Raw genomic sequence first — 25,559 nt, forward strand, 5'->3', positions numbered from 1 at the left:
AGGAATAAAAAGCCACTGTACCCAGGCTATTTTTTCCGAGCCACTGTTTCCTACCCTACCCTTTTAGTCTTAGTAATCCTGCTTAAAAATAAAAATAAAGATTTTCTCTAAATCACATTTGACACTACATACATGCTAACCACACTGACACTTCTATGTCACAACTATGTGCAAGCATTAAATGTCTCTATAGTTTAAACTGTGTCACTAGTTATTTATTAATAATTAATTAGGTAAGTACTAACTTTCGACTATTTCATTATTTTCCACTGTTTTTTGTTGACGTGATCAGGTCCTGGCAGAAAATCAGTGCTTTTCCTAATGGGTGAAGCGTAATACTGAGCCAGAACCTTTTTGTTTTGCTGCGACGCACACAGGATTTTTATTTGTATAAAACAGTATTTTTATGTATTTTTTTCCTTTTCCTCTACATATTATGTAAAAATCGGTGTGACTTATTTGTTGTTGTAATTTTTATTTATTTTCTGGATTGTTCTGTGTACCTATGTCATTTCTGTATTTGAATATTTTGTGTGTATTGTGGCAAACAAATAAACAGTTTATCTATCTATCTATCTATCTATCTATCTACCCTACAGTTGAGTCGCTCGCGGCACAATTCCCGTGGGGTTATTTTTGAGCTCTAGAATAGAATAGAATAGAAAGTTCGTTATTGTTTATCATTTTTGTTACATACAAATATGTCCGCCAAAGGGGTGTGTCCTTAATGTAAAAATCTATACATTTATTTTATGTCGTGTAGCCAACTTACGGCTCACAAGAAAGTGTTATGTATGACCTACGTTAGTAATGTAATTACACTTTTTATTTTATTTTTATTAATTGTTATTTAGTTTTATTTTAAAAGATGTTCCCTCGAGGGTAGACTCCTTTTACTTAGCTCTAGAAGACTTCTATTAATTATTCTAATTCGTTGAATAAAAAAAAAATTGTATGTATTAACTTTCAGTGGAAACTGTTTTGGATGTGTTAAAATATCTTTCTAGACTAAGAATTGTATATGCTGTTTGTTTCCCTAATCAATAAAAAATAAAAATAAAACCTTATTCGGTGCAAAAGCAAACCCTACGTTTTAATTACGCGTTTTTTGTACGCAACGCAGAAACGGAATCATTGTACTACGTCCGAAGCCGTCCTGAATTACGCATGCTTTGTGGAACTCTTTATTGTACAGAATACGCAGATACAAATATGGTAAAGAATAGGCAATATAAAAGCGAGCTTTTCCCTTAAGGAGCCACAAGAGTACATTTGAGTAGTTGAGAATTGATAATGAATGGTAGACAAGTACAGTAGACTACTGTTCAGCGGGCGCAGCATGGTTGCATTTTTATCGCCTCAACTTGTCACTTTCGCACTTACAACTTGTTAAAACGTGACAGGCATGGTGACAGGTGATAAAAATACGACCGTGCTACGCCTGCAGTAGACTACAGAAATGTCGATAAAAAAATCAATACAGTACAGCCTCGCTAATCCGATGACCCGGTAATCCGGACGGCCTCGTCGTGGGCGCATCGCCGAAATTGGCTGAAGATAATGACTGTTAGTCCCGAAACTACGTTTCGCCGTTGACTAAAAGACCGTGCCCTCAAAATAAAGTGCGAAAATGAGAGCAAGAGTATTTATGTACTTAGTTTCATTATTATGTTAATAGGCTAGACCAGCCATTCTCAAAGTGTGCTCCGCGGACCCCTAGGGCTCCGCTAAGCCTCTGTTGGGGCTCCGCGAGAATACTTGACGAACACTCCACAATGACGAACGAAATTTTATAATTTGGGGCTCGGTCAAATATTTCGCTTTCCAAAAGGGTTCCGTCACCAAAAAAGTTTGAGAACCGCTGGGCTAGTCCGAAGCGAATCGGATTAGACTACAAATTTGTTGATATTTACAATTTTTCTTATGACTCGCAAAACAGAATAAAAGGAGAGACGTGTACCTACGGTGTCATTTTAATATAATTTATTCCAAAAAAAAACTTGCCTCGTTTTGGATATAATAAATTGTGGTGACGTATCTTCTACATATAATAGGTACCTATACAGTATACAAATAATATATATTAAATTTTTTTTTCGAGATTTGGGCGTTGGTCCCATAGAAAAAGTTGCTCAGTATGACCTAAACATTAACGGGTTTGAGTCATGTTTGAGTAAATGCTTTTCGTTCATTTACATACTGTATATGTATTGCGGAACTCTGTAGTTGTTATTTTTTTAACCCAATCACCATTAAAAACTTGTGCAAACATGATTACAGACAGACAAACAGACAGGTGACGGTGAAGCGAAGCAACATGCAAATTTTAAAATAGCAATCATGGACTTCGCTTTTACTGCTTAAAACTGGTACTGTAAAAAACTTTATTATTTAACCTTTCTATATCCTTTAGTATTGGCGTAAGGCTATAACATACAATGTAGGCCGCATTCTCTTTCTCTCTTAAATAAACTGTGGTAATGTAAAAGAGACGGCGAGATTTTACGACTTAGCAGCGAACGACTTTATGTTCCATTGATCGTTTTGCTGTGACTAATTTTATAATACCAGTCCTTATAGGCATTCTGAGAAACTATATTAATGTTATTTTATTACGCACTTAGATATAATAAGCATGACTTTGTAATATGTATGTAGGTAACATTAGTACTTACAAACTTGATAAACTATATTATTTCCTACTTTAATTACATCGATATTTTGAGTGGATAGAAATGATGTTCATAAACTTTATGCATCAAAACTATAAACATTTCTTGAAATAAAAGAAAAAAGAAAAATTCACATGCGCGACACAAAATCGCGGCTCAGAATTCAGCTCACCAACTGAGCTACCAAAGATTCGTGTGCGGGGAATATTTCAATCATATTTTTTTTACACTTACAGCATAGTGCGCTTTGAACCTATGTTCGTATTATTTTTTCTATCTATCTAATAAAAAAAAAAGAGCTACAATTGTAATTTGTAATGTACATTGGAGAGAGTTACGAGAATAAAGTCCGTCTAGTCTAAGCTATCTCTGCACCAACTTTGACAGAACAAAACGTGGAACTGTATAAACAGTTTACAAATAATTAATTTTACAAAGAACTAATCAATAAATAAACATTGAGCTCAACATTCGGTTAAAAATATTCATGATTTTTGTTGCAATTTGTATGACAATAGTTATTTGTTATACAAGGGTGCAAAGTTGTATTTTACCCGCGAGTGTGGAATTGAAACACGAGCAAGCGAAAGGATTCTATAACTGAACCACTAGCGAAGCGAGTGGTTCTGAATTAGAATCCTGAGCGTAGCGAGTGTTTAAACACACGAGAAGTAAAATACATTTGCACCCGTGTGTAACACAAAACTTTTCCCCTCACTATAGCGAGGAAAGTGCAACATCCACAGGCGTTAGATCATCTTCATCAACTGGAATCACTAATTTTTTTGCGATATTATAACAAAAAACTCTGGAAATTCTTTACTTTTACGTGAGAAGTTTTTAAGTAAAAATTTTGTTGACAATGTTGACATTTCTGACGTATGAAAAATGATGCGTTTTGAAATTGCATCGACTTAACTTGTGCGTTCAGAATTATATAAAATAACATAATTATTAAAAAACAAACGTTTATTATGGAATTTTAAGGTTTATGACTTAAAATCATTAAATAAAGCTAAATCTGGTATTTTTTATTAAATTCTCAAACCATTTATTTAATGATAATTAATATCGAACAAACCATTATTATGAGCGTTTTACGTTTTGTTATCTGTCAAGCTACTTAAACACGCTCCATCCAAGGTCAAATTACTTTCCCCACTAGTGGATAAAATGCGTTTTTCCCCGCTTGTTTTAAAGGATAAAAGACGGCTTTCCGAGCTAGTGAGGGGAAAAGACATTTGTTTATTTTTGATCGCGTGATGTTGTTTTATTTACCTTATATTAATAGTATTAATTTATATAACACTTAAAACTCTCGCGATTTGTACACATAATAAAGGTAAAATAATGAAATTTAATCGCGTTAGACCCGATAATGACATTAATTTTGTATTAATTTAATTTTCCACTCACGGCTAAGGAGTGGAATTCACTTCCTGCAAATATATTCCCAGTCCACTATAACTCGGATCTTTTTAAATCAAGAGTGAATAGACATCTTTTAGGTAAGCATGATCCATCCAGCGGTGAGATTGCGGTCAAATGCTTGCCTTTTTGTAATAGAAAAAAAAAAATGTTCGGGATCCCGCAAATACATTCGGCCCGCAATGTAAAGCAACGCACAAGTTACGAGATTTTCATTGTAACTGTCAACGCTTATTGGCAGTTACTATAGAAAGCTCGTATTTCGTAATGACATGTCATGTTTATAAGTCTCGTAATGTTTGCAGTACATTATTACTGCTCGATAAATTTTCAAAAAACAATTACGATAATTAAGTGTAACATAAAAAAAATCTTCTTAATTAATGATTACAAGGATACATTCTATATCTGGTTTAATTTAATTGCCCGTATTGAATTTTGCACACTGTGCTCGTACAAAATTATTAATAAAATAAAATAAAGATACGGTAATTGCGATTCCCTTAATTGCCATAAGTCACGCATGATATGCAATGCATGCAAATTATTAGCTGTTTCTATAACTATTTAACTAATTATCGATATTTACATGACGCAAAGGTTATCTAAGATATCAATAATAGCGGATATAAATCTCACCAAAAGTATCTGCCACAGTATCTAATAGTAACTAATAGTAATTTAGGATCACCTGATGGTAAGCGACTACCGCCCATGGACACCCGCAACACCAGAGGGGTTGTAAGTGCGTTGCCGGCCTTTAAGATGGGAGTACACTCTTTTCTTGAAGGTTTGAAGGCCGTATCGGTCCGGAAATACCGCAGGCAGTGTAATTTTATCCTGAAATAAATAAATCTAAATCTATAGGACATTAAGCTTACAGTTTAACTTACGTATTTTTAGTCACTCGCGAGTCTCGCGACGCGACATGTTTCGGAGAGTACATTTATTTATACGACATTCTTACACATACCGACCTACTTAGTCGTAAGCTCAATAAGTATTGTATTGTACTAGACGACGATACATTACAGTCTGGCTAAAAAATAAATACATTCCCGTTGCCAGGGAGGTTTTGGGTTTATACTGAGCAACTTTTGAGCCAACCAAATGATCGCGAATGATAGAACCCTCCCATAGAAAATGGACCAGCCAAAATGTATGAAACAGCCAAATTTTTTTTCGCGATTTTGGGGTTGGTCCCATAGTAAAAATTGCTCAGTATTATCCCAAAACCTCCCTGCCAACGGGAATGCACTTATTTTTTAGCCAATAAATACTTATTTATGTAGAAAACATCTATAACTCACGAACAAATATTAGTGATAAACACACAAATAATTGCCATTTCCCAAAGATTTCAAAAATAAAGATAGGCTCATATAATGCTGAGAGAACATACGCACCACAACGAACATGTGCATAAACGCGATTTGCGCGCCAACGAACTAGCCCACTTCGTAGTGCCCGTAAGGCCCGTCTTTACGAAGTAATATATAAGTCAATGCCCTTTCCAGAATTCGAACCCGGGACTTCCTGCTTTGTAGGCATGGTCACTATACCTCCTAGGTTAGAAGGTCGTCAATATCTAGATATACACAATATTTCTACAGTTCACGTTTAAATATTTGCCACAGTATAATTGTTTTACATATAAATACATACTTATTTATTCTTGCAAATTTATTAGATAATTAATTTGTTAATTAATTTTGATGCGTATAATTGCGATTTCGTTTTTTCGTATAACACGCGCAGTTCATGAACATTATTACCCGGCTCTAAAATATTATCAGTAATTACTAAATTACCGATTCCGATTGGTGCGAAGGTTGGGTAATCAGTGGGAAAAAGTTGTGATTGTGATTTTAGAATTTTTATACAAGTTCCACACACGGCCGAATTTGAGCAATGGTTTAAGAAGTCATCGATGTTGATATATGTGATTCCATACAATTAAACTGTACACCTAAATACTTTCTTAAACATTTTTACTACAATATTTACACTAATGTCCCTTTTTATTCGGAGCGCCACATGTACCCTTCAGTTAAACGGACATGTAATTAATCAGTGCGGTGACCACCTCTCGTCCTGTGTCACACACAAGCTACGCCGGTAGCAGAATTAGATGCACTGGATGTGTTTCATGCCTTAATAGTAAATGCAAACGAAATATATATAAAAAAAGAAGATATTTATTCGTGACGATCACAAAACATGTACGAACATGTACAGATAGCAACAGCAAGAAAAGAAGAAATAATTAAGTGTGCATCACGAAATGGAACCAACTCAGCATAATTCTAGCTATAAAGCCAGCGCTGGTCTTCCGTAGGGCCATTATAGTTATGTAACCTGAAGGAAGAGCGGCGCCACCCAACACAGGCATTTTGCTTACCGGGTGGCTCCATCACCTTACTCGTATATTATGGAATAAGTGTGTCTTACGCAATAAAGAATTTTGATTTTTTTTGAATTTTTGAATAGAGTAACTTATACTAGAGCGGTACTGTCATAGTAAATTTTGTAACCCCAGTAAATTCACTGCCATCTGTCGACACACTTTAAAACTAAAAATAAATATTTATAAAAATACGATAAAATGTATTTAAATATGGATAAATGATTTTTTTTATTTGCATTTATTATTTCTATGATTTTGACCCATGTTCTTTCACTGATAAGCGTTAAAATTGTTAAATAACAAACGAAACCGTCAACGCCATCTATACGACAGTTGGCCAAAGCTAGTAGCGCCCTCTGAACGAGAATCAAATTTTCTTGATTTTCGAGGCACGTTTTTTCCTTAGACTGTATCCATCTATTACGGAGTTATATCTATCTTTGGTAGGGCCCATTCGATGGTGCCACAAAAATCACAGAGCTAACCTAACCTAACACCACACGTATATCAGCACGGAAATTAAATGGTTGTCGCGCACTGACGCATGGCTTGTCAGAAGCGACAGCCACGGTGATGAAGTGACGGCCATTCAGCCCTCAGCATGCGTATAAACAGATAGATATAACTCCGTAATAGCCATGGATACAGTCTAAGGAAAAAACGTGCCTCATAAATCAAGAAAATTTGATTCTCGTTCAGAGGGCGCTACTCGTTTTGGCCTACTGTCGTATAGATGGCGTTGACGGTTTCGTTTGTTATTTAACAATTTTAACGCATATCAGTGAAAGAACATGGGTCAAAATCATAAAAATAATTAATGCAAATAAAAAAAATCATTTTATCTATATTTAAATACATTCTATCGTATTTTTATAAATCTTCATTTTTAGTTTTAAAGTGTGTCGACAGATGGCAGTGAATTTACTGGGGTTACAAAATTTACTATGACAGTACCGCTCTAGTATAAGTTACTCTATGGTATAAAGATGGATGGCGTTGTCCATGTGTAAAGATAAGTATCATTTTGTAACATCGTCGAATAAAAAAGATAGTAATTCATTACGCTGACAAGTACGACCATTTATCAGTATTGAATAACAAAATAAGTAACTTGTCGCCACGCATTGTTTGCAAACTAAGGTCTGTTTTTTTATTCCGTAGACTAAAATGATGTTTCATGTGTAAGACATGACATTTCTTAGTATCACATAAAATGTCATTTTAGTCTACGGAATAAAAAAACAGAAAGGTGCTATCACTAACAGTATTCCATGAGTGATTAATAGATGATGATGATGTCAAATTCTTATTAAAAACATGATATGTATTTATAGTGGCACTCCCACACTTTGTTTTACTAAAGTCACTGGAAACGTACATAGCTTAGACGGACTTTTTCTGCGTAATACAGGGTTTCTTAAAGGGGGTCATATTTTTATCACAAAACATGTACGAACATGTACACACAACAACAGCAGAAAGAAAATATAACATTTTTTTCACACTGCACCCACCTTAGGTAGCAAATTTCTGTTTGGCCCTGTGGTTGACAGGTAGAGAATGCCTCAAGGCATTAAATCCGACTTTTGTACTTTTTACTTGTTTTTGTGTAATAAAGTTTCAAATAAATAAATTGCCACATGTTTATTGCCACATCTAGAGCATGATGCACAGGTGCACTCGTATATCTTCGTTCCGAGGTTCCGGGGTGTTAAATTTATGCGGAAAACGATTTTAATTGATTTAGGACTAAATGGAACATTGTTGTAATGAATAATGAAAAAGGATTAGTTAAAGAGATTAGGGATCTTTTACTAATAAAAATAACATTTGAAGTAGCATCATACGATACTTTTGTTTAAACTTGACATATCGAAAAATAGCAACGCTTCGCTTCCCTTTCTATACCTTTCGTGTCGAAATCATGGTCGCTATGACGTCTTGGCCACGACATTGCGCGACATTGTAATACCTACGTAGTACGCTGCGTGTTGAACAAAGATAGATATAACTCCGTAATAGATGGATATAGTCTAAGGAAAAAACGTGCCTCGAAAATCAAGAAAATTTGATTCTCGTTCAGAGGGCGCTACTAGCTTTGGCCTACTGTCGTATAGATGGCGTTGACGGTTTCGTTTGTTATTTAACAATTTTAACGCTTATCAGTGAAAGAACATGGGTCAAAATCATAAAAATAATTAATGCAAATAAAAAAAAACATTTATCCATATTTAAATACATTTTATCGTATTTTTATAAATCTTCATTTTTAGTTTTAAAGTGTGTCGATGGCAGTGAATTTACTGGGGTTACAAAATTTACTATGACAGTACCGCTCTAGTACAAGTTACTCTATGCCATTATCTCACATCATCAATTTGGGGTTACCACAACAAGTTGTGTTTTTTCCCGTTTTTGACATATCAAATAGAGTAACATCGCTTGAGAAATTAGATTATCTCTCTATCTATATTTCAACTTTCTCTGTTTATAACTTTATTTATTCATTTCGAACAACAATAATATGTATAGTATGTATATGTAAAATAAAACTATGAAAACGGATTATATCGCGTATATTGAATTTATAATACATCCCGACGTTTCGAACTCTTTACAGCGTTCGTGGTCAACGGGGGTCACCCGTTGACCACGAACGCTGTAAAGAGTTCGAAACGTCGGGATGTATTATAAATTCAATATACGCGATATAATCCGTTTTCATAGTTTTATTTCATGAGTAACTATCGCGGTAACCGAAGACAATATTATGTATATGTAAGTTTATTTTCGGTAGTGTGTATTATTTATCGCTATATTTTTTGTTTTAAGTTACCTATTCTGCTTTTTTTTTTCAATGCCTGCACCTATCACTGTTTCTGTTTAGCCTGGTGGTTGACTGGTAGAGAATGCCTTTAGGCATTAAGTCCGCCATTTGTACTTTATTTGTTATATTGTGCAAAAAAGTTTAAAATAAATAATAAATAAATAAATAATCTAATCTGTTTTTTTATTCCTTAGACTAAAATGACGTTTCATGTGTAAGACATGACATTTCTTAGTACCACATGAAATGTCATTTTAGTCTACGGAATAAAAAGACAGAATATATTTCGTAGCATCACCAAATTCACCACGTCATTATTTTAAGGTTACCACAACAAGATGTATATAGTATAGTTTTCCTCTCACCTAACATTTGCATGTTCTGAAACTTCTGAAACCGCATTAATAAACAAACTCGGCAACAGTTGTTCCTCTGTCTCAAACTAACTTTTATCTGTGGTCTCAAACTTTTCACAGTATATTACAGTCAGTCAAATTTGAACCTTTCATCGTAAACATACAGTCTTAATTCGCTTGGCATAAAAAGGTGTGAACACAGTGAAACGGGCAACAGAAGGTCGTTTGAAACGAAGACTGCAGTTAGTACCAAATAAACTGTCTTTATATGTTGTATTGTTTAACAGTCTCAAATTAAAAGGGTGTATCTCCTTTTATTCTCGTATAGAGATACGGCTTTTTCGTTCAGTACAGTGAAGTGTCTAACTAACTCATACGGAATAATGGCAACGTTTGAGGCGGCGCATTTAAACCTATACGGATGGGAATTAATGATCGTAATAAAGTCTTTGATGTCTTTATAACTCGGAGACTTATTTCAAATTTCTAACTGTTATATATGTAGGTACAGAGTGGTAATTTTATACGGGCGTGTTTTGATGACAAATGTAACTATAATAACATTAAATTATATCCAATTGCAATATAGGCGCGAGATCAGAGGAGTTGGGCGCTGAAGAATTTGTGCGTTGGGCTTGGTCACCGCTTTCCCACGAAAGTGGCGTCGTCCACAAAAGTGACCGCTTCCATACAAACGTGGTCCGCATTTTTCTCTGGAAACTCTGGATATCAACATTATAGAAAATCATTTGATACAATTAGCACAATTAGTAGTGGAATTTGTTTTTCGCTTCCAATTATTATAATAATAAAAAAATCGAAAAAACTGAAATGAAGGGGCAATGAAATGATGGGGAGATGGTTAATAAACATCAGTTTGCAATAATAATTTCCATAATGTCAAGATGTATCCTCTTAATAAAAATTTGATGTAAGTTAACAGCTGTGAGCTGTATGATAAATCACTGTTCTTTCATGCCAGGCAATGTTACCTCGTTTATGTTATGTTTCAATGCACTGATCTCATTTTCTTATTTAAAAGATGTGGCCTTGACAGTCATAAATCAAGTGTAGTTTTTTTTGAACCCATACACACTTTTTAACCCTTTTTGATATATTTTTTATATTATTTGTTACACGGGACACCAATAGAGTACGATAAAGTGTTTTAATGTGAAAATTGTGCGAAGTTTAAGGACACTTATATCAGCAGTTACCAGTGAACACTTCATCTTAAAATTAAGTTTGCTTAAATTTACAAAAACAAAGCAGAAACATCTACCCTAAATTAAATTAAAACTTAATTTACACTATTACAAAAATATATAATTAGGTTTGCATCTACTATTAAACTTGGGTCAATAACTATCTTCTATTTTCAAATTTAGTAATCTGTTTCAAGTATGCTATCAGTAATTAAATATTAGTAACCCAAAAACCTGACCTACTGTAGCTCAACTGAGTACCACTGTGAAACGCACGAAAACAATCACGCTCGGACTCGTCGCCCCTCTGTCTTATTATGCTGTTGTAATTGTTTGTGGTCAGAGGCATATTCGTATTTTAAACACATGATACTGATAAGATATTTTTCTTATACAGGGTGGCTAAAAATAATTGCATTCCCGTCGCCAGGGAGGTTTTGGGATTATACTGAGCAACTTTTACTATGGGACCAACCACGAAATCGCGAAAAAAATTTTTCCCTCCCATAGAAAATGGACCAGTCAAAATGTATGAAACAGCCAATTTTTTTTTCGCGATTGTGGGGTTGGTCCCATAGTAAAAGTTGGTCAGTATAATCCCAAAACCTCCCTGGCAACGGGAATGCACTTATTTTTTAGCCACCGTGTATACTTGCAGTAATATACTGCCTTGGGTTAGACTCTAACCTAGTTGAGATTGAGAATGTACGAGAGCTCTCCACTTTTCCCGATCCAGCACCGTTTCCTGCCAATTATCGGCTTGAAGCTGTCGCAGATCCGCACACTGTCTCCCCAGCGGTATCTAGGCCGACCTACCGGGCGGCCACCAGTCGGTCTTCCCAAGTACGCCCTTTTGACAGCCTGATCCTCTCCGACGGCAAAAGGAGCAGAGGAAGGAGAAAGCTAACCTGGATAGACAACATTAAAAGCTGGTCCAATATTAATGACACTGCCAGTTTGTCTAGACTGGCACAGAACCAAGTTCCGTAAGATGGTCGCCGACATCCGCTGAGGATATGGCACAACAAGAAGAAGAATCCTCTCCCATTCAAATTAAGGTAATATGAGATCAAAGAGGATATAATAGGTTAGTGCGGTACTGTAATAGTAAATTTTGTAACCACAGTAAATTCACTGCCATCTATCGACACACTTTAAAACTAAAAATGAAGATTTATAAAAATACGATAAAATGTATTTAAATATGGATAAATGATTTTTTTTATTTGCATTAATTATTTTTATAATTTTAACCCATGTTCTTTCACTGATATGCGTTAAAATTGTTAAATAACAAACGAAACCGACAACAGAGAGTAGGCCAAAGGTAGTGGCGCCAAAGAATCAAATTTTCGTGATTTTCGAGGCACGTTTTTTCCTTAGACTGTATCCATCTATTACGGAGTTATATCTATCTTTGATGAGATTAATATCAAATATACCAAATTTAAACTCGGAATCGTCTTCCGAATGTCCCGTTCGGGACGGGCAGGTTTTCATGTCAGTGCGTAATTGAGAGTCTGATGAGACTTTTACGTTGATTGGAAATTTACGCCTCGTAGGGACGATTTAGTAACAAGTTTGAGCAATTAAAATTTTGTAATGACCCCTTTAGCCGCTCACACGTCAAACTTGCCAAGACATGTGCATTTGTACTAAAAAGACAGATCTGTCAGACAAATTAGGGCAACCGAACCGTTTTTTTGGTATCTGGGATGAAGTTGTTTCATTTTAAACCACAATTTCTAAACAAGTTTTATCCTATCCAATCTAGAATCTAGAACGTTTTACAGGCAGAAGCCATACGCAATAAAAGGGTTATGTAATAAAATCGGAAATTTTAAAACTACCATAAAGCCACGATACAGGCACAACAGTAAAACCCCGTAAGTCCGATATCGCGAAAGCCGGGTATCAAAACTTTTATAGCACCTTTTGTCTCGCTCGCTCTAACCCGGTTATAAAGAGATGACGATTCGCTGAAATTCATTGTTTGGTTTATGGTTCGACGGAGAATATTTTTATGCGTCTAGCGAATTGAATAGGTTTGCACGTAATATATGTATATTGTATTGTAACTAGTATCCTTCAATTATATATCCATGTTTAAAAATATTATGAGACGGTAAGCAATATATCTATTAAGTTCATGACACCTGACCGCCTATTATATGTCTTGCGATTTCGCGCGCGACTCCATATGTCAAGCGCTTCTTCAAGTATGGAGTCGCGCGCGACAACGCAAGCCATGGTAAGCGATTCTACTGATATGATGGTTGCACTTGTCTACGTGATAGCCTGATAATTAAGTATTTGTCTCTTTCGCGTACCTAGATAACGAGAAAATAAATTATCCGTACCGTACGTGAGTGGGTAATTAAACGTACTTGTAGCTCTCTTTGATTTTTTGTATGAAATTTCATATTTTTATCTTAATATTGTCTTCGTTTGCCGCGACAGTTATTCGTGAAATTAAATAGTTCAAAGGGATTATATAGCGTATAATGAATTTAAAATACATCCCCGCGTTTCGAGCGTTCGTGTCATGTTAAACGGGTTGTCTGAGGAAAAATAATATTCTCTGTCTAAATTACATTGTGTTAAACCACCCACATAACAACAATCATCACAAAATTAAGGCTAGTTACGCATGAGAAATGGACTTATAAAGCAAATTACACGACACACTAATTTGTTTGATGAGACTATATTATACTAAGAACTATATTGTTCCTTTATCAGATCACAACTGCCGGCCTATAGCCAAGGTGACAATTGCTATCGCTTCGACAACGAAACGCTTTGTGTCCTATTACTCTTCCATATTAGTGCGACAGTGACAGTTGCTTTGCGATCGCTACGAAGCATAAGCGATTGGCATGTTGGCTACGCCGCGCCGGCTACGCGGTCTGGATCGCATCTCTAACCTTTCATCTGTGGCTTATCAAAGATGTGCTATTTAAATAGTGACCTTGAAGTTCAATTTTTGAATTTAAAGTTGCCGCAAAAACTGATGCCCGATTCGGGTCACCCACAGATGAAAGGCTAAGCAATTATGATTAAGAATAATGTCATCAAAAGTTGGCTACTATTTATACACCAAGATGTTTGATTCTTCGACTAAATTCTATAGACTAATATTAAAATAACCTTTATTTTCACTGGACAGGACACACTCGCAAATCGAAGTAATTCCTTAATGCAACCGCCCAGCAAACCCATATCGTTAATTAAGTGCAGTAAAAAGTTCACAATATTTCAAACTGCAGCGTCTAAAGTAATGAAAAATGCTTCTGCTGAAATTTACGTTCAGGAGCGAGAATCTCGTAAATATATTCCGGGCCATAAAAGTAAAACGGGCGTATTGGGTTATAGGGTTTTTACACTGGGCGTACCTAACTCGATAGCGTACGATGCAATGCATTAGGAATTAGAGCAGTGCTTGCTAGGATTATTCGAACGGTTAGGTAAACCAGTATTCAGTAAAGTTGGTCAAAACTGGAGGTCCTGGGTTCGAATCCCGGTAAGGGTATTGTGTTTGTAACGAATATTTGTTCGTGAGTTATGGATGTTTTCTATGTATTTCAGCATGTATGTATCTACTAAAATATGTATGTACTCATTAGCGTCACCTAGTATCCCAATAACATAACTCATAGTTCGGGGTCGTCCATTAATTACATCATACGTTTACGGGGGGGGGGGGGGGGGGTCACGAAAATGTGACATGTTGTGACAAGGGGGAGAAGAGAGTCACAAACATTGTGACGTCACTTTAACTTATTTAAATTATTTTATTCGCTGTACAGTTAAATAATAAGTTTTTGGAACAATAATCGTTTTTAATCATTTAATTTTCTTTCCTACTCTGTTTTGGGTTATACAATTACTAATCATTCTTTTGTCAAAAATATTTTAATAAAATATTAATATACGTGACGTCACATTGAAAAAAATGTGACGTCACGGTTTCCCAAATGTGGCCAAGTGTGACAAGGAGGGGTTAAAAAATCTTGAAATTTGTGTGACGTAATTAATGGACGAACCCTTCGATCTGTCTAAGATTTTCCGAATGTTGGAAAAACAAAAATTCGAAAGCTTTGGTAATCGAAAGTATGGAAATCGAAATTTCCGTTACCAAAATGAAAATTTTCCTGAAATTTCCATGAATTTTCCAACTTTTTTGAAACTCCGCAACTTGCACATCTGCTACCTGGGGGACTAACTAAAATACAATCGTCGATAGAAAATGACATTCGAACCTTAAATAATGTTAAAAAAAGGGCACAGGCTTTTTGTAGCACATGTCGTCCCGATAAATATTTTCTTTTCGTAGCATATGTCATCCCGATAAATATTTTCTTTTCGTAGCACATGTCATCCCGATAAATATTTTCTTTTCGTAGCACATGTCTTTCCGATATAAATTTATTTTCGTAGCACATGTCATCCCGATACATATTTTCTTTTCGTAGGACATGTCTTTCCGATACAAATTTCTTTTCGTAGCACATGTCATCCCGATACATATTTTCTATTCGTTTTGCGTTCGTCGATGTACGATTGTCATTTAGGTAGTTGGTCAAAACTGGAGGTCCTGGGTTCGAATCCCGGTAAGGGTATTTGTGTTTATCACGAATATTTCTTCTTGTGAGTTATTGATGTTTTCTATGTATTTCAACTTTGTATCCTGGACAAAAAAGTAGAATACATTTAAGTCCACCTTATAGCCTCTACAACTTGGCTAAGCCCCCTGTAACCTGAGCGATTAACTCGCGTGCTCACGGTAAGCGATGGGAATAAGCTCAATCCGATCGGTCCAATTAGGTAAGTGGTTAAGTTGACTGTAAGAGATCGCTCATTAACGATAAGACCGTCTGTTGGTTTGCCTTTAGGTTTGTGTTTTATATCTTAATTCTCTGTCCATTTTATATCTTATATTTTATTGGGAAATAATGAGTTATACAGTATTGTGTTGTATAAGTAGGACAAAACTCCCAAAATTTTCATAGATTTAATTATTATTATTATAAAACCACCAACCTTATTATACAACCGTAATTTACGTTACTGATTATTACTATTTTAATTGTTATTGGGGTCCACTTTTTTCCCAATCTTAATCTAGATAATAGGGTATTTGACTACTAGTCAAATTAGTTTCTTTTTTCGAACTGTCAAAACGATTTTGCTACTATGGAATTTATATGAAACACTAGCATGTGACGTCACAATCAAATTTCCTACTCTTTATAGTTTTATACGGGTTTTAAAATAGTAATTGTGTCTAAAAATAACTGCTGTCTACGTTTCTCTATTAATCTTTTGGTGCTTTATTTCATGCATGGTGTAAAATAATTTATTTTAAATACAGTCAAATAGCCTATTGCACGCTAAACTAATACTAAACAATAAGTAGCGATTGATATTGGGAAATGGTTAATGGATTGCTTATATCACGCCAGCCAATAAAGTAAATGTCAATCTAATTTTCTTTCAATTCATGAATCTAGTATAACTGGATCGGGCATGAGGGGCGGGGGGAAATGACAGAACGGGATAGTCTCATGTATCTTTCAGTAGGAGTAGCAGAGAAAGCGGTGTTATTGTTTGTCCTTGTCACAGTCTCACTTTTTTTTTTATTCCCCACCGTAGATTTGTATAGTTTATGGTGGGCAACAGATCTAATCGACCAATCATATTGTCGGATTGCGTATGTTTTGTCCCTCACGGGCGCACGCGTATAGCTCATCTATGTAATGCTAGGTCTATGTTTCAATTGCTTTTCATCACGCTGCAATATTGGTACAATTAAATCAATCGGTTTGCAATATAACATTTAAAACTTTCGCGCACAGACCAAATAAAATGTGCAAAATTCTATGAAACTATGACGTTTAAATAACACTTCCACGTGTGTGCTATAAAAATCGCTGCAGATTTATCTTGGTCTAACTCTAATCGCGACAAAAATACGTTAACGACATCAACGCAATTTATCAAGGAAATTGACAAATTGACATCTCCCGCATCAACCTTGCAACCTTAAAGGGGCCCACTGATTATCAGTCCGCCGGACGATATCAGCATGTCAGAACAAAAATTTTACAGTTCCGTACAACAGAACTGACAGGCCGATATCGTCCGACGGACTGGTAATCACTCCCTTTACGATTACATAAACCCCAAGTTCACAATCATCCTGTAGATACCCAAGCTACAATCTTATCGATCAGCTAGTCCGTCATAGTGTTGCCATGGCTCTTATTGAGTCACAAGTTACGTTTAATGAAAAGTCACATTTTTATTGCAAAAGTCCACATTTTTGTCCTCGCATTCGGTATAAAATAGTAAGAAACCCGACCAAGTTCGGCCAAATCACAAGTCACGCATAATGTCGCACATGTCACAAAATAGGGTCAATAGTCACGAAAAATGTGACTTGACCGTTAAACGTAGACAATGTGAATTATACTGGTATTTTAGTTTCATGACGTCCCTTCAATAATAAAAATATTCTATCAATCGCCTTTCACCATTCTTGTTTAATCATGATTTGTCAGTCGCGATTTATTGAACAACAGAAGCCCTAAGATTTAAAATTTTCGCATTTTGAACACATTTTAAAACATCTTTAAACCGGGTCTATCGCGAATATCGAGAGGTCGTGTTCAGTTTTCCGCGACCACGACCAGTGACACCTGCGTCGAAACGTCAGAAATACAGATAACAAAATAAATTCGCGATAGACCCGGTTTAAATAATAATATGTTTTACTATTGTCTTCGGTTACCGTTTGTTTTTTTTTGTTTTTTTATAATATGTTTTAAATTTAATACAAGCCCTAATCTCTCATCAGATGTAGTCTGCATCTTTTCAAATGACTTTAAGACGGTAATCTGTTCCTTTTGTGTGTGCGGTCACCCATTGTGTACCATTGAGTCTGAGCGCGTGCTACGGCGCGTGCCATTGTCAGAGACAATGGTCCACAATGGGCGACCGCACGCAAAAAAGGAGCAAAGGCTTTTGTTTAAGAACCGTCTTAGACGAAAAAGTCATTTGAAAAGATGCACACTACCCTGTACCCAACCAAGCTACCTATCGATCAGCCAGTCCGTCACCCGTCCTCGCACTTTAATTAAACTGCGCCAACGTCACGACCGTTAAACGTAGACGGCCATTGTAAATTCCGCCGGAGTTTCAGTTTCATGGCTCCAACCGGAACCGGGCTTTTATGGGCTATTTCGGTTCAGACGTTTTGTTATAGCAATGCTTTTAAGGCACCGGTAAACATATGTGCTTTACGGTTTATGGAATATGCAGTAGTTAATGTTAGCTGGTCGTTCATGCAGATGTGGCTTGATTTGTTATGTGTGTGTTATTGGGAGTTATCCCATATTTTAAGTCGTTATGGGTTAGTTGGAATAGGCGTGGGAGCTCGGGAAATTATTGATGGTAAGATAGATCTACCGTTTATCTCAAGCGATCAGTAAAAAGTGTAATTTACTTGTACAAAATAGCTGGGGTTTGGGACTAAAACTTGTTTATATACTTATTACATTTTTATTTACTCAACGTAATACGAATCATCTTCATGCAGCGAAGCCTTCAACTAGTCCGCAGCTGACCATAATAACTGCTTACCAACGGCCTCAGTTAAACATTAGACTTATAGTAGGGGAGACCGAGGTGAGTTGTGACAGAGAAAAGTTGTGGCATTGTTGATTTTTTGGAACGTTTTAACTATTAGCGAGCTCGCAACAGTGCGCATTTGTTAGCTAGTAACTTGAACTAACAAACGCGCGCTATTGCGAGTTCGTTATTATTTAATAGATTCCAAAACATCGACGATGTCACAACGCTCCTCTGACACAACTCACCTCGGTCGTTTTTTAAAGCCTTATGACAAAGTTAACCAAGAACTCTGAAAAATAATTTTGGTATATAGTAGTCGGTTAGTTAGGTAATTTTTAGGTAAAGACTCATTTTGGGTCATCGCGCCAACCACGTCACTAAGTCATATACTAGGTATAGGGGCCGTCGTCAACGGAGTGTCGGGTGATCCAAATTCACTGAGGCGGAGGTGAGAGGAAACGTGCGGGAATCAACCTTCACTTTTTAATATGTTTTATTAGTCCCTTCTATATGTGGTTATCATGCGGGTCAAACTTACTCATTGTTGGGTTAAAGTAACCCGACTGAGCCCCAGTAGCATTTATACGTCATTATGACGTCCCTGACGTCATTTTGCTACCTGGGAGGTAACTTTGTCACCCTAAATCCAAAGCTACCCTGTATCTGAAAAACGGTTCCGTAGTGTAATCAAAACTTATTAATTACCTTGAACGGAACGGTTTCACACTGAAGTCGTAAACAAGTTTTTCCCATAAAATCTCACGGGACGTGCTAAGTCTAGCTTTTCTCGCAGTACTAGATGGACCTAAGAACCTTTTTACACTGCCAAAGGATATTTTCTTCGAGCGTACGAGTATGTACCTATGTATACACCGTATATACCGTTTTTCGGATTCAAATGTAGGTATGAGATGTCATTATACAACACTATACAACAATGAGGTCTACCGCATTTAATTTCGCCGCTAGGGGCGCTAGTGTAGATGGTCTTTCAAAATGCCAAATGCATAGAAGTTTTTGGGGTTTCAAGCTATTTTATCGGGAATTTTCACTCCTTATTCATAATTGTGGTAAATCTTTGTCCATCTTTGATTAATCATGGTAAACAGTGCCAGCTAAAATATATGCAAAATTAAACAGGTCGGAAAAATGGCACACTTAGACGTTAAAAAACTTTTGTGTATATTAGAACGTATTGATTTTATAAAAATAAGCATAGAAGAATTTTGAGATTCGTTTTTCTGGACCTACATCTACCAACCAACCAACCGGTGAACACAAAAACGGTAGCCCTCATTAGTCTCATTACATAAACGCAATAGTGCGTAGAGTACCTACGACTGTCAGATTTTGACTGTAAATCCTGACTTTTGTATTGCTCCAATGCAATGGGTCCCTATAGACATTTGATCCTCAAAACATTCAAAATTGATTGAGCAAAATAACATGTTTCGCGTTTCACTTTCTCCTAACCTAAAACGGCGATGTTCCCAAGACTCACAGTACAGATACGGCCTTTATGATACGGTAATATCACTTCATGTTTGCTATTCATAACGAGAGACGTGCTTCGGCATCGGCGTCCATTATCTCATTCACGCACGACAGAGACTAGTTAATAATTAAGGCTGTCTATCACACGATCCCCTTCGATATCTTTTCTCGTGACTACTAAGGTCGTGAAATAAATATACGGCACAATCGACTTGTTTTTAGCTGTTGTTCTGTCTCTTAAGCCGGGGGATAACAGTTAAAAAGATTTAAAATAGCCGTAAGCTGGCTCAATATTGCCTATACAATGGCAAACATTGCCTTGACTGAAGAAACGGAGATTAACTTGTACTTATACAGTTGCCTTTTTATAATCTTATAGTTCATAATAATGATTGCCTTATTCAGCTATTAAATAAATATATGGTGGGAAATATCGAGTGTTTACTTTTAATGTACCTATTCTATAATAAAATAAAAATTATTTACTTTCAGACAATTTCATTCCATATTTGTTATTACTCTGCCCATGTCACATATACAACAACACTGAAATTGACAGTTTTTATAATTTACTAGTCTCTGTAAATAAATACACATTCACCCCTATTCATGACTGTTTAACATACAGACGCTAAGATAGTGTATTGTATTGTAAGGTAAGCTGACCTCTATAGTCATAGCAATAGTATGTATTTGGAGGTCAGTTATTTTGGTAATTGTTTTGTAAATTGCTTGTTCCTGTCGTGTCATTTATTCAGAATGCAGAACTTTTGCTTTCTTCAAGAAAGTGCTCGCCTCTAGCTAAACTAATACAATGCATTTTATATCCGCCAAGTTTTTGTTCATGGTCACTGAAGTGAACAAAAACTTGGGTAAACTAATTTTCACAAAACCTAAAAAGAAAACCGACCTCAAAGAGGATCAAATATATTATTATCCCTTTTATATGCGCTAACAACTGATATGTTTGAAGTCGGCGCCAAAAGCCAAATAGTTACAATATTACAATATCGGTCAATACTACCAAAACTACAAAATGAACAGCTTTCTTTCTTTACGAACCGTGTCAGGGTCGGCAGTGACAGTATCTTGACGCTTTTAAGATTTCGCACTTTACTCAATAAAACATAGCAAAAACATTAAATATATTTGGCTAATACTCGAAAAATCTGCAACAACTTTTTAGACCAAGTTTGCAAGCCAAGCAGTTACTTGGTTTTCTATCCTACATACTGTTAGATATTTTCTAAGACTGTTCCTATTAGTAATATAGACTGGTTCAGTTGTAGGCTTGACAGCCTACATTGAGCCTAAAGTAGTAAAGTGAGTTAGACATATTATAGCCCTCTGACGTTGAGTGTATCTAAAGAGTTTATGGTATTATTGTAATTGAATCTTTTATAAGACATTATCAACGTTGTTATAAATATTGTTAATGTTTAATAGTTGATTAATACCAGTAAATGTCTAGTATTATATATTAGCATACCTAAAACTGTTGATTAAAACAAAACGCCATTGATATGAGGAAGAACGAAACGCAAGTGTCAAGAAGGGATATATAATATAAATGAGAACATTTAGAACGCTTTGTAAAAATAACATTAAACTACATATCATTCAGCAGATAAATATAGTTTTAATTGGTGAATCCGCCAGCTGTTATTAATACTACGAGTATAAACATATAGATCATAAACTAGAGACATTCCTGTAAATACATTAAATTAAATAATCGTAACTCAAGTAAATCGTACTGGCATTAAAATAAAAAAACCCTAATGCCTGGCGCATTCTAAACACGTCGGCGTAATTATGACTTAAATACCTGCTCTACTTCAAATGACTGAGTTGAGACGTTTTATTCTTAATTTATTGATATTGCTATATGGCGCCATTCATTTCCTACGTATTAAATTGCCAGTTTTTGCTAAAAACTCCTTCCTAACTTAATCGTGTTACTTAATAAAAAATGGCACCCGAATATGTTTATACTGTTGTATATCTAAAGTTTACGCAATAAAATAACGGCCTCACATTAAACGTACAAATGTCTACCAAATTTTTACGCACATTATACGGTGAGAATGAGAATGAGAAATTTATCACACAGCATACACATCATTATCACAATCGGTATCAGTTCGGTTCAGTTGAGTTTCTATGGTAGAAAATATTTCGCAGGTCACACAGTACATTTGGAATATGATAGTTGTATTACATAATTAAATATGATAAATAAAAAATACATTGGTCAAAATTTACAAATGTAAATCAGATATTCAGAAAATTGAATTCATTCTTAATTGACCTAAATAAATTCCTCATAAATTACGTCCCATTAAACAATTCTAATTCATCTGGAAGCTTATTAAGTACTCGAATGGCAGTAATATATGTGCTGCAAGATCGATAAGAACAGACAACAATGTTAAATATGCAATGTAAAGTATTAATTACTAAGTGTGAAACCACAGAAATTTACGTCATAGTAAAAGTCAAATAATACAATATTTAAACTCGATCAACAACTGGCCATAGTAACCGGAAAATTCCACATGTAACCACCGGAACGATTACATACACTGTACATACACACATGCAACAATTAATGTGATGTCGGAAGAGCATCCACGTGGCGAGAGCGGGACGGCGATGTAGTGAGCGAGATAGGTTATGAATGTTATGAACGGTCGGCGTACGCGCAGACGTTGAAGAACTTCGCAGAATAAATAACTACGTACAGAAATGTGGACATGATGTCCCTCCCTAATGGTAATATTCGGATACAGACTGCACCAGCGTTTATCGAGACTTATATCACAGATTATATAATTCAAATTGAAGTTTCCTGCAGCATTACAGCTGCATTGCGATGCAAACGTGCTGCCATCTGCATTACCACAGGAAAAGAAATTTAAGACGAAAGGGGACCACCGCCTCGAAACCGTTTTTCCATAGAAACGTATTTCCCATTTTCCTCTCTGGATATTAACATTATTTTTACATTATTTGATGTATTTTAATTATATGGTCGGGCCGTTTGATTTTTTTCGATTAGAGTTAGAAGCGAAAAACAGATTTGAAAGCTAACTTATCACACACACACATTTAACACTATGTTCTAGCAATAAATATATTTCATTTCATTTCATGTATATATAATCAAGCAAAAATCGAATAAAATCAAACGGTCGGGCAGGGCAGGTCTGATTAAAATTCATCAAATTCTGCATACATATTTTCCATTATGTCAATATCCTGGGATGAATATGACCAGTCAATTCGAACAACGTGATAATTACTAGATACGAGAACAATACGAGATCTAATAGATACGTTATAGTTTAGTTCTCAACTAGTTATCTTTTGCAGTTCGATTCGAGAAACCAATTGTCATTTCACGCTACAATTATTGTGACGTTCTGGGATATCCATTAGATATCCATTAGATGTCTAAGTAATATCTTAAGCATATCTTAAAAAGGTCGTTCAAGAGGACATTCGGAATCGCGGAAACGTCAAATTTGACATGACTTTCTTGTATCTCGTTATCGTTTCTGTTTCATATCTAGTGGATATCTAGTTGATATGTAGATCATTGGAATTGGCCCGTGAGGACTACGTTTGCATGGAGATTCGATTACATAAATAAATAAATAAATATATTTTTTTAATTAAATAATAAATAAATAAATATTATAGGACATTCTTACACAGATTGACCAAGTCCCACGGTAAGCCCAAGGAGGCTTGTGTTATGGGTACTCAGACAACGATATATATAATATATAAATACTTAAATACATAGAAAACACCCATGACTCGGGAACAAATATCTGTGCTCATCACACAAATAAATGCCCTTACCGGGATTCGAACCCAGGACCATCGGCTTCACAGGCAGGGTAATTACCCACTAGGCCAGACCGGTCGTCATTGCATTACATGCAGTGACTTAAAATTTTGTACCGGGATAGTAAGTAAGTAAATATTCTTTATTGTGCACCATAAAGTTAAAATAAAATACACAGAAAGCGAAATACAAGCTTAAGACTAGGTAACACCAGGCGGTCTTATCGCTAAAAAGCGATCTCTTCCAGACAACCTTTTATTATATTGAAACTTCGTGCCTATATTTTTCAAATTTGCCGCCTTTCTCTATTGATTTTTCTTTACCGCCTTGCCAGATACATCGGTATTATATGTACTCAAACTATGTCTGTACTGTACTGTGCTGTGCCCGACGTATGTCATTACAGTTACAAGATCATAGTTGATACTTAGTGTGATAGGTAATTATGCGCAAGGACATAAATAGTTCCCAGCTATTACGGCTCAGAGTAGATGATCTATAATTGATCTTAAATAGCGCAGCGGAGGCGCTTAGCTAATAAAACAAACTAGAGTTGCGGTGTCAGCATGGTTGCATTTTTATCACCTGTCACTATGCCTGTCACTATCGCACTTACATACTTGTTAGAACGTGACAGGCATGGTGACAGGCGATAAAAATGCGACCATGCTCAGCCCGTTGTCGTCTATTCATGCATAATTTGCGTTACCGTAAACCAAAGAGGATATAATAAGATAGAGCGGTACTGTCATAGTAGATTTTGTAACCACAGTAAATTCACTGCCATCTGTCGACACACCTTAAAACTAAAAATGAAGATTTATAAAAATACGATAAAATGTATTTAAATATGGATAAATGTTTTTTTATTTGCATTAATTATTTTTATGATTTTGATCCATGTTATTTCACTGATATGCTTTTAAATTGTTAAATAGCAATCGAAACCTTCAACGCCATCTATACGACAGTAGGCCAAAGCTAGTAGCGCCCTCTGATCGAGAATCAAATTTTCTTGATTTTCGAGGCACGTTTTTTCCTTAGACTATATCCATCTATTACGGAGTTATATCTATCTTTGCCGTAAACTTAGGTAACTATATATACTAGATACAGTATACTAGTCCTATACTAGGTACAACACAACTGATGATCTAGATTTTAACATTGGTTCGTAACAAGACTATGATTTGTACTCGTTACATTAATGTTGGAGCTATACTATATACAGAATACAGAATACAGAATACAGAATACAGAACTTTATTGGTAAAAGCAAATTTTACAGGTCATATTTTACATTTGTAAAAAAATATATGTACATATTTTCGTTAATATAATGAATTACATATTTCATAACATTTTTAAACTTAAAAAAACATTATTAGATTTAAATATAGTTAACATGAATTTTTTTTTTTAAATTACCATGCAGAAGTCAACGACCTCATCGAGTATTTATAAATTCGTCAATGCTGTAGAATGCTTTTTCTATAAGCAGCAGTTTAAGTTTAGATTTAAATACTTGGTTACTATTTAAGTTAAGTATATCTGAGGGTATAGACTATATATAGTCTGGAAGAGATCGCTCACAGCGATAAGACCGCCTGTTGCTACCCTTATTTACATTGTAAATCTGTTTAAAAAAAAATTGTTTCTCTGTGGTGCAATAAAGAATA

The 25,559-nt window shown here is 35.5% G+C and overlaps 1 protein-coding gene and 1 long non-coding RNA gene across 4 annotated transcripts in view; one reads left to right on the top strand and one right to left on the bottom strand.

The window, feature by feature from the left end:
- LOC134748360 (protein doublesex) overlaps nt 1–25,559 on the top strand; it is a 256,421-nt gene that overhangs the window by 114,757 nt on the left and 116,105 nt on the right. The gene's annotated exons all lie outside the window — the stretch shown is intronic.
- LOC134748374 (uncharacterized) lies at nt 530–23,928 on the bottom strand. The gene is made up of 2 exons (XR_010128406.1): nt 23,824–23,928; nt 530–584 (listed from the first exon to the last, which is right to left on the bottom strand). It is a non-coding gene; the product is annotated as an uncharacterized LOC134748374 (long non-coding RNA).

Source organism: Cydia strobilella, chromosome 16 (genome assembly GCF_947568885.1).
Source record: "Cydia strobilella chromosome 16, ilCydStro3.1, whole genome shotgun sequence".
Lineage (NCBI taxonomy): Eukaryota > Metazoa > Arthropoda > Insecta > Lepidoptera > Tortricidae > Cydia > Cydia strobilella.